We start from the raw sequence: 12,746 nt of genomic DNA on the forward strand, positions 1-12,746 counted from the left end.
TATATATATATATATATATATATATATATATATATATATAATTTTTTTTTGTCATTTTAGATATTTTTTAATTATCATTCTAGAAAAAGTTTACTAGATTTACACTGCTAAATAAGGTGGAAACGTGTCATCACAGTCTGTGAAAAAGGTCTATGTTATTGGTATGACTGAAGTCTTCCTCTTGTGTGAGTCTTCATGATTTTATACATGTTTCAAAATTACTAATATTTTTTTTAAAGTAACATTTTTAGTAAAGGAAAAAAAAAATACTGAATTCACCTTTAAAAATTATAAGAAAAATATCTAGGCTCTTTATCTTATTCCTGCAGCATTGTATATCTTTTTTATATTATAGCGCTACATGCACTGCCAATGTCTGCCGCTAGATGGCAGCGTGCGCATTCGCTGCGCGCGTTGTCTTGGAGACGTTTGGTGGTATGAAACAGACGAGAAAAGACTAGTGTGCGCGGAATGACGTAATGTGATGGATTGAAGCTGGTCCCGCGTGCACTGTCTGCAACTGCTGCTCCTCTCGCGCAGACAGGGGAACACAGCCCGCATCCTTCAGCGGAGACTCGGCGCTCCTGTTTAAGGTGAGTTGTTTCTTTTATTTTCTTGTTAATCGTCTTCAATAGGTGCTCGCAGTTTAATCTGTTTTATCACTCCTTATTTATAAGCGTCGGGGTCAGAATTGTGGTGCAATGTGAGATTTTTTTTTAATTGAATCACTTAAGAATCAGGGGACCTCGACTACAATACGTGTGAATATGATGAAGGAGGGGCTGGTTGCCAGAGATGTGATTACCTATTTAAAAAGAGCATTTATCTATGTGCATGCAAACAGAAGTAGCAATAAATTAGTTCAAGTATTTTGAAAAGAGTATTTGTCTATGTGCATGCAAACAGAAGTCAGAATAAATGTGTTCAATTATTTTGAAAAGAGTATTTATCTATATGCATGCAAACAGAAGTCAGAAGCCAAAAATCAAAGTTGGGCTCATAATGCATTAATTACAATGTGTCAGATCTGGTATTTGTGTTTAAGGGGTGAAAGTTTATTTATATGCATGTGGCTTAAGACTGTTTGTTTATTGAATGTCCCATATGTAACATGCTGGATGGCTTAAGGCAGGTGTATTCAAACATTGTTTAACAGCACCCCAGTCTCAAGTTTCTTATGAAAGTAGTATGCAGCTAGAGCAAAATGTAATGCACTTACATGTGACAGTATTAGAAAAAGTTTGCTCTATTTTGCTTAAAGTTAAATCCTAAGAGGCTTTATTTTGCTCTTAATTAGTCTCTTTTCTATGACAATGAAAGATCATTTGCTTTGTATTTTGTTTCCTCCTGACAGACATGCACCTGCTTATGGAAAGAAGACCAGTTCCGGAATAAAAATAATCACTGGACTTCTACTTTTTGAGGATAAAGCATGAGACAACTGCGATTTAATGTTGCTAACACATGCAGCCATGTCATTTAAAAGTTTTCCAATCACCAGGCAAATGGCAGTGTGAATAAAAAATGTGTAATTATGAAGTTGGGGTCGCTGGTCACAGAGGCCCTTACCCCCTTCGTGATGCCTGCCACAGAGCAGCCGTGCTGGGCTTTATCTGAAGGAAAGCACCATGGTGTGATCACACATCTGTCTTACCCCAGACTCAATGGTTCACACGAATGAATGGACATTACTAGGGCAAAGGGAATTAGCTCGGTTGCATTGCTCTGATGGCAAAGTGAGAAGAAGGGACTTTGGATTTGGGGAGACCAGAACAGGTAGTTGGATTTGTATTTGAAGAAGTGCAGTGGATACTTTGAGGAGTTTGTCTGGAAGATGTCTGAGCCTGGAGCCGAGGCGTCTACATCACAGCCTCAGAAGAGGAAGCAGGTGATTCATGGTCTGGAAGATCAGAAAAAGGTGAGTTGTGCCGCTTTGTTTCTTTTCAGACTGGATGGTGTGATATTTCGAGGAAAGCATGTTCCCAAATGCTTCCAAATTGCTTTTTAACATTTCCCCTAAATTTTATACAAATCTCTGAAGTAAACTATGTGCTGTAGCTGGATTTGATTCTCGAATCACTAATTGAAATGTCCAATTTATATATTTAAATGCATTCAGTTTTGCTTTCATGCTGAAGGAGAAACTTGGAACACTATCACCTTGGCCATGCTGCACATTATCCAATGATTTATGGTCAGCTGAGGCCATGTTCGTCTCTTGGCATATGGCCTAATAGCAATGCACCAGGTGCAAAGGCTGCTTAATTGACTTGTGCTGAAATTTGTGCGTCTTCTTTATGACAGCTTGTATGCATGCAGTGACCACAGTACTGATGATAATGTTAGACTTCATAAAAGTGAAGCATGTAAGAATTTATTATCATAGTTGAGTGAGATTGCAGTTTGATGTATTGAGGTATTTAAAAAAAGAAATCTTGGCTTTCTAAGCCTCTTTAAAGAGATTATTATGGTTTATTAAGAGCCAGAAATGGTCAGTTTCCGTAAAGCCATCAGCAGCAGTAATTGACACATTTAGCTTCAATGTGTGCTGTCATGAATAGAGGGAAGTAGTTGAACAATCTTGAATGGAAGCAGTTTGAGGTGTGATTTCCTGGAGAAACTGTTTGTAAAGAGGTCAAGAATTATATTGGCAATTACTTACAATAACTTATGAACAGGCATCACAAACCTGTTTTTTTTTCTTCCTTCTTTGCATCTGATCGAATTTCCCCCCTCAGAAATAGCGGATCATTTTCTCAAAAGCCAAACTAATTGGCTTAGAGATTTCTCAAGGCCTTCGTTTCACTTCCGTCTTTGGGAATCTGATTTTTCATGTAAACGGATATCCATTTGCTTGCCTCTCCAAGTATGACATGCTTTGCTTGCTGTAAATCCCAGCATGAAGAAAGGAGACTAGCTTTGTGCTGTCTGGTGCCCGGCTGGATTCTTCAGGGGCATTTGGATTGTGACAGACTTAAAGAAAAGCCTTGGAGGACTATTAAATGCCACAACCATTTTGAACACTGAAATTGCTGAAAAACCCCATTGGGTGGATAGCTCTTTTTTTTTTTTACCATCCTTTTGGTTTGTCTTGATTATATATGCTAAATAGATCACCTGGGATTCTAGAAGAACATGAATTAATTAAAGTAGCAAAAAATACAGCTGCTGTTTTCCAATTTTCCAGCATGATGAACTCTTGTTTGAACGCTATGCCTTTGCTGTGATGAACACAATCCCTGACATAAAGAAGATTGTTGGCATAAAGAGGGCACAATCAAAAAGGAAGTAATTAATTACATGTTTGAGTTTTCTAAAGGGTTTATACATCAGAAATTTGCACAATATGCATGTGACACTGTGAACAGTATTGCACAAAATTCTCTGTTATTTGACACCAGTGGTTTTGAATTGGTCCAACCAGCTGCTTTAGCATTGGGATCATTGTTTTTGGAATAACGGGGGTCTCCCTGGAACTAACACTAGATGTTTCCCAATAACCTCTTGCTACAGTATAAAGGTTTTCCAGAGAGTTGTCTTTGTGTTGGGTAATTGGATTTTCTCTCTATTATTGCCACAGATTTGTTTTATTATATGTGTTCATCAAATGACATTTCCTGGGAGAGATGCAGAAATATAGGTAGGCTAATGCATTTCATCATGGAATTGCTAATTGAGGTGAAACCCACATATCTTTTTCAATCTGATGCAATGAATTTTAGATTAGGGCCTTGTAATGACAGTGACCTGGTGAACCTCCATAGTCCTCCAATCATTGACAGAAGAAAGGATGAATCAAAGTACATTAATGATATCGGTACAATTGAAAAGGTATAATGGCTCATACTGAGTAGCATTGGTGTGAAAGCTTCCTTTCTTTTGTATTGTAGATTCATATGAGTTCTTCAGTGTTTTGTTTAAGGGAAGGTTTGTAATTTCTGTGCCACAAGCGTCATCAAACGGTATCGCAAAAATAGGTGTTCCGAAATAGATGTTTCGAACAGGTGTTCTGAACCAAAATGAATCTTCCGAGAGTTCCTGTGTACCATGAAATCGAAAACATTTGCCATTTTCTGACAAGCGGCATACCCCATCAGACATTTTTGCATCAATTCAGATGTGATCACCTTTCCCTCTAGTGCTACTGATAGGGTGTTGTGTAAGCAAGCTTTCGAGACACGGGTTCTGGGCCTGTGGGAACCAGAAGTAATCATGTTCTTATAAACAATGATGAGCGTCATTCTGAGATTGCAATTTCTCTTTAAAATGACAAATTTTCTCCACTGACGGTTAGGTTTAGGGTTGAGGTTTTGGTTCGGGTGTAAAGTTAATAAAATGCTCATGCCTGTTGACTCTATTACATCATTTAAGACTAAAATTATAACTCGCTTTGGCACCACGCTCTGGACATTTCACCCGGAAACTGGAGCTCACACATGCATTCAATAACAGTTCCAGTTTCAGTCACTGGGGGCAGTGGGTTTGAATTTCAGTAAGCACAGACCAATTCACTGTGAGATCGGAAAGAGTAGGTCGACTTTGTTTTTAGCAAAAATCGGTATTTGCTTACCGAAATTTAAAACACTTCCCCCACAGGCCAAAGCGGTAAGTGTTGTTGGGCATAGTGGCACGTGTGAGCTACATTTATGTCCAGGAGAGGTCGCCAAAAGCTATTTGTGAGGCAAGTTCCTTTCAGATGTGCAGGATGTAATACAGTGAAGAGGAATGCATATTTTATGGGCTCTATCCCCCAACCCATACCCAAACCTAAACCTAACCATTAGTGGAGTAAATATTTAATGTTAGGGGGGAAAGTGCATCCTCCGAATCACGCTCATTAATAATTAAGCGAACGCAATCACTTCCTGGTTTCAACGTGGCTACGAACCCGGGTCTCCCTTAAAAAAATCGAGAATACATGGAAAAATAGCTGCAAACTTGCCACTCAGTTTCACATGCAAATGAGCTTGTGATTCACCACAAATGTTTTCCAGAAGTTTGCAGCTCTTCACCGGTACTGGTGAACCTGCAACAAACCTTTGGCAACAATGGACAGTTTGCTGCAAGTGTACTGCAAAGCTCATTTGCATGTGAAAATGATCAGTGGCGAATTTGCAGCAAATTTGCTATTAACTCTCGATTTTTGTAATGCTGCTGACACAATGCGCTGCCGGTCAAGCCGCATGGGTAAACGCACTGAAACCGATGCAAAAATGTCTGGTTGGAAGTGTCGCATATCAGTGATTCTGTCACCGATCCTAGGGTACCAGAACTTTCGAAATCATGTTGATCCCACAGAGCCATTGTGTTTACTCTTTCGAGGGAATCAGCCTACGAATTAATGACTTTCTTATAGTTTTTTGTCTCTGCATATTTAGCTAGGATAGAATAGTGTATTTTACCAATGAATAGATGAGTTCTACACTCATCTTTTGACAGATGTCTATTAAAATTAGCTACTCTTTAGAAGTTAACCTACTGTATTCTGAATTCTTCATGTTCTAGATACTCTTATTGATTTTCCTAGTTTAGCCAGTTTAGGATATTGCATTGCATGAAGCACTTATTTTATCGAATCAGCATATTCACAACATAAATTGTGCAGCACAATTTACATATATTATGACGAGCGTGTTATTTAGTTGAAGTTCACCTGTTAATTCACTTCTATGTCTTCTATGTCTTACGCTTGATTAATCTCATGTATAAATAGAATGTATTTGAGTCAGGTAAGTAACCCATTTTAAAGCGGTTAATTTTGCCAGTGTTCAATGCGCTCAACTCACGCAGCACAAAATCAGGGAAGTCCCCATCATACTGGATTATTGGATTAGATGAATCCATATCTTATATCTTCTATAAACAGATGTTTGGGACCCACTGTATATTAGGCATCTTTATCAACTGTGTACTTAAAGGTGTAGTGTGTAAGATTCAGAAACCCTTGTTATTAATGACACCTGTGGCCGTTAAGTGAACTGTAGCCAGCTACCTGTTGCTCATGCTCGTACTCGTGCACACACTCCACAGGGACGCGAGCGAGCGAGCATCCAAAACAATAACGTACAAAGAGACTGAACGTGATTCACTGGCATCATGCTGACAGATGAGGTAGCTTAATTAAAATTACACAGTAATGATTGTTTTACTACAGACTTTGAGACTAAACTAAAACTACTTAGTTATCAGCTAACATAGCATACTGATACACACATACAGCTACATACAACCGAAATATACCAGACAGTTTACTGTTGCACTGCACTGTTATGTTGCACTATTGTATGTTTTGTATGTCATATGTTGTACTACGATCAAGAAACCAGCGTATTTGCTTAAATGTATCCTGTATACCTGACTTTTGGTATAAAGAGAAGATCGTTGAAATTATTTGAAAGTTACGAAGCAAGGTAGCTTGCAATTCGTCAGCGTTAGCAGGCAAGATCAAGTTAGCTAAAATTACACAGATCAGTCCTTATGGCACTATATTTCACATGCTTTGCAGTTATGTAAGCTTACCTGTCCAATAAGAAGAATGCCAATTCAGGGTCGGTTTTGATCCCCAAAACCGGTTTTGGGGATCAAAACCGACCGTGAGTGAAGGTCCCTCCAGGAATCAAATGCCCTGCCGATGTTCACTCTAGTTTTCGCTCGACCACGATCACATTCCCGCTTAGCCAAATGGGATTCAGTTGATACATTTTTTTTTTTTTTTTTTTGTGGCTTACTCTGAGTTTGCGTAGGAGTCGGTGTTGTGCTGGGAGCCGGACGTTTGCTGGATTCCATCTATAAGATAACGTTACCAAGTGTTGCAGACTGTCTGTTGACACTGTTGAATAGCGGAAGAGAAGCTATTACTGAGGCAAGGCTCTCAGGAGCGTGCATAAACGTCACATCCTTTGGATTTTCCCGGCAAAACCGACCCACTCCCTTCGCATGATCTAAAATCAGTCTACAGGCTTTAATAGGCAACCTAGGAAGTCCGGGAAGGGCTCATTTTTTAAGTTGCGTTACAAGCCGTTCACACATTGGCAAAAAATGTTTATCATATTGCACCTTTAACCCTTTGATACAATGTGCTTAACCTAACCCTTCCCCAACCCTTACCCTAAATGCTACTCCTAAACCTACCCGTACCTCAACCTCAGTAGCAACAAATGTGAATTTTGTGAGAATTTTGCCAAACAACATGCAGTTACACAAAAAATACATTGTAGAGTATGTTTTTAATTTTAGTACATAATAGGTAAAGACACCTAATATAAAGTGGGACCGATGTTTCTCTACGGCTTTTATCTTGCACTGTTAATATCTTACAGTATACATTTTTTCTCCATATTTTCACAAAACAGTATGCTTTAATAAAATCTTTAAATTATCGTCATGATGCGTCTTTGTCCCGCATTCATTATCGTCTACTAAATTAAATATACCCTTGGTCAATGAACATTTTCAACAGTGATTTCGTTGACGAGATTAACCCTGGTTCTACATTTGTAGGGTTTCTTACAATGGTTATGCAGTGTGGTTCCTTTCTATTGGCTTGTTTAATATGGCCCAATATAGTTGGAGGCATGGCCTGACAGGTGGTGCACATGCTTCAAAACGTTGCACAGTGGCACTTACTGCAGGTGACCAGGGTTCAAATCCAGTTTGGGTCATTTCATCCTAGCCCCACTCATCTCCTTATGGTTTTCTGTTACATCTACACTGTCTTATACAAATAAAGGCAAAAAGCCTCATAATAATTCTAGCTATAATAATACTTTAAAAAGGGCCAAATCGTCATATTTAAATAAAATCAGTCTGGCACACTAATAGAGAGTTTACCCTTGAAGATGTGAAAATGTAGAGTATATGCCATAATATTAAGAGAGCACAGTTTCTCTTTTTTACTTAATGTACCTTTTCCTTTTCCTTTGATTTCTTAAATTGGAAAGCAAAGCAAACAACCCCAGTTAAATTATAGATTTAATTTTCAGGTTTCTCCTTTGCTTATTTCATCAACCATTGAAACCTACCCACTTTCTGACCACTGAAAAACCTGAGCTCTTTCCTTAAGCAATGGTTAGTCACTAACACAAACAGCAAGGCCTCAGAGGAGCCTTTTTATGCTTAGTTTCCACTGTTTTAAGACACTGTTTACTGAGGGCCATACATGACCGGACTCCTCAAAATTGGCCTAGATAAAACATAGTTGATCTCTTGTTTACAAATAGCCACGGTTTCATCTGAGTTTGAAATAAAGCTGATTTAGAAGAATTTATTCAAATTTGAAATTTGAACTCATTTTCAGTTGACATGGTTACTGTGTCTTTGGTGACCAGTGGCCAAAACAGTGGTTGATTTAGGCCACACACAGAGGGAACAGGCAAAGCCTGCATGTGCCCTTTTCTTTCCTACGGTAATTTGAATGATAGACGTATACTATGATTGCTCTGACTTTGCCTGAAGTCCTTTAGTTGTGTATTTATAGTTTATTAAAATAACAGGAATGCTGTTTATACATGTGCTGTGTTAAAAAAGAGACTTTCTCAATCAATAAGAGTCAATCAGTTAAAAAAAAAAAACATTGAATAAATGTTTTAATTGTAGGCTATTTCATATATTTTTAACTTAGGGACTTCCTGGAGCTATGCAAAAGCTTTTAGCACAGATCAGCAGTTCAACAGCGTTGTGCTTCCGAAACATGTTTGAGAGAGATTTCCTGTGGTATTGGGAATGATAGTGACACTAATTGTAAATCAAACCTTTTGGCTGTGATGCTTTGGACATCATATTACCCTCATTAGGATTAGGAGCCTGTGAGTGTGTTTATGCCAGGCTGTTTGTTTTGATCTTCTTCACTGTGCAGAGCTGATCGTAATTTGGAGTCAATTTGTCAAGTCTTAAGTCTTTTCACTTTGAACTGTTTTGACTTTTTAAGGCCACTGCTGTTTTTTTAATATTCTTTAGAATTGTTTTGACAGTTGAGGGTGCTGTAAGCAATGTTAGCCATTCTGAACTCTTGCCAGAATTAGCCTCTAAATTAGTCATGCTTTCCAAAACCCTACCCTCCAAAGATACAGTTTAGGGGTGGGCATTATGACCAAAATCTTAAATCATGAAATTAATCATTTTATTTCATGGTGACGATAACAATCTTCTGGAAAATCAATAAAAGTATTGTAATGTCTGTTGTTTTTGGGATAATCCAGTCAGTGAATTAAACACTTTATTAATGAAAACTACTTTCTCTTATATAATTTTTTATTTATTTGGAACTTGACAGGCGTAGTCAAAGTAAAAAAAACAAAAAACAACAACTTGTTTTAAATCAACTTTTTTTAAATTTAATAAAAATATGCCATAGTTCAGTCTTATATGTTGTTGACTATTATTATTATTATTATTGTTATTATTATAAACTTTCCTCAAGAAACTCAACATCTTCTCAAATAATGCAACAAAAAAGTAAAAAAAAAAAAAAAAAAAGAATCAAATTAAAATAAATACTTACCAGCTCATTATTAAATGTGTAAATGTGCACTTTTTTGAAGTGTCAAAGTGGCTTACATTGGCTTACACTGACACCTAGTGGCCTGGATGCTGCATCATTCAAACACAGTCATTTTCAGATACAAATGCCAGTATAGAAATTCAATATGCACAGAAATCCAGGATTAATTTAATCCATGAATGAAAGTGTCCAATAACAGGGCAGTTGCTGAGATTAAGCAAGTAGTATTCAGCTGGTCATGTGATGCTAACAAGGCTGCACTCATGAGGCGCCCCTGCCCCATGTAGAATAAAAGAGCTTTTTTAAGGTTACTGATATGACTGAACTCTTCATCTCACATGAGTGGTCATGATTTTATACAAATGTTTCAAAATTACAATTAATTTCTTTAGAAGTAAAACTTTTTAAATGAGAAAATACTATAAATACTATAATAATAAATACTGAGTGAACCTTTGTCATCTCTATAGAGAATATATATGAATATCTGAAGGCAAGCATGGACGGTTTGTACAGAAGCTTTATAAGGGTGATGATGTGTAGTTCAATAACCCTTTTATTTTGGTGCATATGTTGAAGCTGTTTTCCATGCCAGTGGTGGTTAGAGTGTCAGACTGTCTAGCCATTTGAGATGTTGGACTTCCTCTATAGTGCTTTAAGGTAAAAGCTCAGTAGAATTCAATTGGGTTCAGTTGTACCGCTGAGAGCATTGTAATCATGCAGCAGCAGAGAAGCAGTGTGTCATCTTAGTGTTGTAAAATATGTAAAAAAATGACCAGCCTATTAAAAATTGCTCTCGTTATGCTATATTATCACCACATATTGGATTAGATATTTTTGTCAACTTAATTTCTTTCAATTAGCACAGGTTTTGTATTTCTTTTTGGAGCTTATTGATCGTAGGCCTCATTGACCTGAGCTTATGAAAAAGCATTATTTGTGGATAATTTTGCCAATATTAAACAAAATATGAAAACATTTATCACACTAGTGTGCTTTAATGTTTAACCAGGAAGTTTGTTTTGAAATGCTTTTATCTTTTACAAAATGGCACAAAGTCACACTTGTGGAGTTCCCGGTCAAAAATGACCGGCCTATAATAATTGCTTATAAATCTCTCATTATGCTATTTTATCACCAAATATTGGATTAGATATTTTTGCCAACATGTTTTCTTTCAATTAGCACAGGTTTTGTATTTCTTTTTGGAACTTATTGATCGTAGGCCTCATTGACCTGAGCTTATGCACCTCAGTTTTTGAATGATAAAAGCATTATTTGCGGATAATTTTATCACACTAGTGTGCTTTAATATTTAACCAGGAAGTTTGTTTTGCAAATGCTTTTATTTTGTACAAAATGGCACAAAGTCACACTTGTGGTGTTCCCGGTCAGAAATGACCACCCATTGAAAATGAATAGGGAAGATCAAAAATAAGAGAAAAATTGAGTGTTCAGGAGCATGTTCATCATGTTCATGTTCACATATGTGCATGTGTGCTTGCAAACATAAAAGCCTCGGACCTGTGCATGCGCACGTACACACACACATGCGCACTAAGACACACACATATGCTCACGTACATGCACAAACTCTTTTGAGTATTACATACTTTCTTTTTCACAGAGATGAACATTATCCTACACTGAACTGCATCCAACCTCCATTCATATATCCAGCATTACACACACACACACACACACACACACACACACACACACACACACACACACACACACACACCATAACTGTCTTTGTCACACCCCTATCCAATAGAATCTTTCTTTGGTGATCTTTCTTTCATCAAGTATTTTGTGTTTCAATTGCAGAGCACACATTTGTCACACATGTCAGTGACAAATGAGGACACAAAACCACCAGGTGTTTGTTGATTTGGTTTGTTGTTGATTAGAAAATATAACAGAAATATGAACAGTGTTGGTATTTTTGTTCCATGAAATGTTCTTTATTATGACAGTGTTAATGTGTAAATAGGCTTAGGCCAGTTTTCTGTCACAATGGTCAGATTTGACAAGGAACACCACAAGTGTTACTTTGTGCCCCTTTTCAGAAAATAAAAGCATTTCAAAATAAAAACCTGTTTTTTGTGATCTTCCCCATTCATTTTCAGTGGCCAGTCATCTTTGACCAGGAACACCACAATTCTATTGATTCTATTAGAGAGGGGTCACTGTGGGGCAAAGACAGTTCTGATGTGTGTGTGTGTGTGTGTGTGTGTGTGTGTGTGTGTGTGTGTATGTGTGGTAATGTTGGATGGATGAATGGATGTTGGATGCAGTTCAGGGTAGGATAAATTTCATCTCGGTAACACTTTATTTTAGGGGTCAGAAATTAGACAGCAATTAATGACTAATAATTGGACTTGTAAGGGACTAGTTACGGATTTGTTTAGAATTATAAAGTATTTATTAGGCCTTTGTTCGCTGATTTCATGCCCTTGCCTAATAGCCTCTTTACATTTGTTTTTTTCTTGCAATAAACTTATAAGGTAAAAACAAAAAACCCTAATATCTAGTAAGGTGCAAAGTACATCCTTTATAGGGTATTATTACACTATGTGAATGTGCAGCTTATAAGTATAAAATAAATCTAGAATGCAGAGACTTTTGTTGCTTAGTGTAAAAAAAAAAAAAAAAAAAAAAAAAATCTTTGCACGAAGTGTAAATAGTGTTAGATACTATTTGCGACCCTAATTAAATACTACCATACAGTATAGGGGCATCCCTGCAGCATGTTTATTGTGTTAATTTAGAGTCCCACAAACACCCTACACCAACCCCTACCCCTAAACCTAACCCTAACCTTCCCTGCTTTGTTGAAATACTGTATGCATTCTGCATGTATTTTATACTTATAAGCCACACATTCGAGTACTGAGAACCTATAAAGGATGTCATTTGGATCATACTAGCTACTGATATGTTTTGTTTTTAGCTAATAAATACATTGTTATATGACAAAAGCAAATGTTAACAGGTTATAAAGCAAGAATAAGAAATCAGCCAATAAAGGCTTAATAAATACTTTATAATTCCAGACAAGTCCATAATTAGTCACTTTTAAGTGTAATTACTAGTCATTAATTATGGTCTAATTTCTGATCCCTAAAATAATGTTACCTTCATCTCTGTGAAAAAGAAAGCATGTAATTCTCAAAAGAGTTTGTACATGTACGTGAGTATGTGTGTGAGTGTGTGTTAGTGCGCATGTGTGTGTGTGTATGTG

This window comes from Myxocyprinus asiaticus, chromosome 1, assembly GCF_019703515.2.
Source record: "Myxocyprinus asiaticus isolate MX2 ecotype Aquarium Trade chromosome 1, UBuf_Myxa_2, whole genome shotgun sequence".
NCBI classification, from domain to species: Eukaryota; Metazoa; Chordata; class Actinopteri; order Cypriniformes; family Catostomidae; genus Myxocyprinus; species Myxocyprinus asiaticus.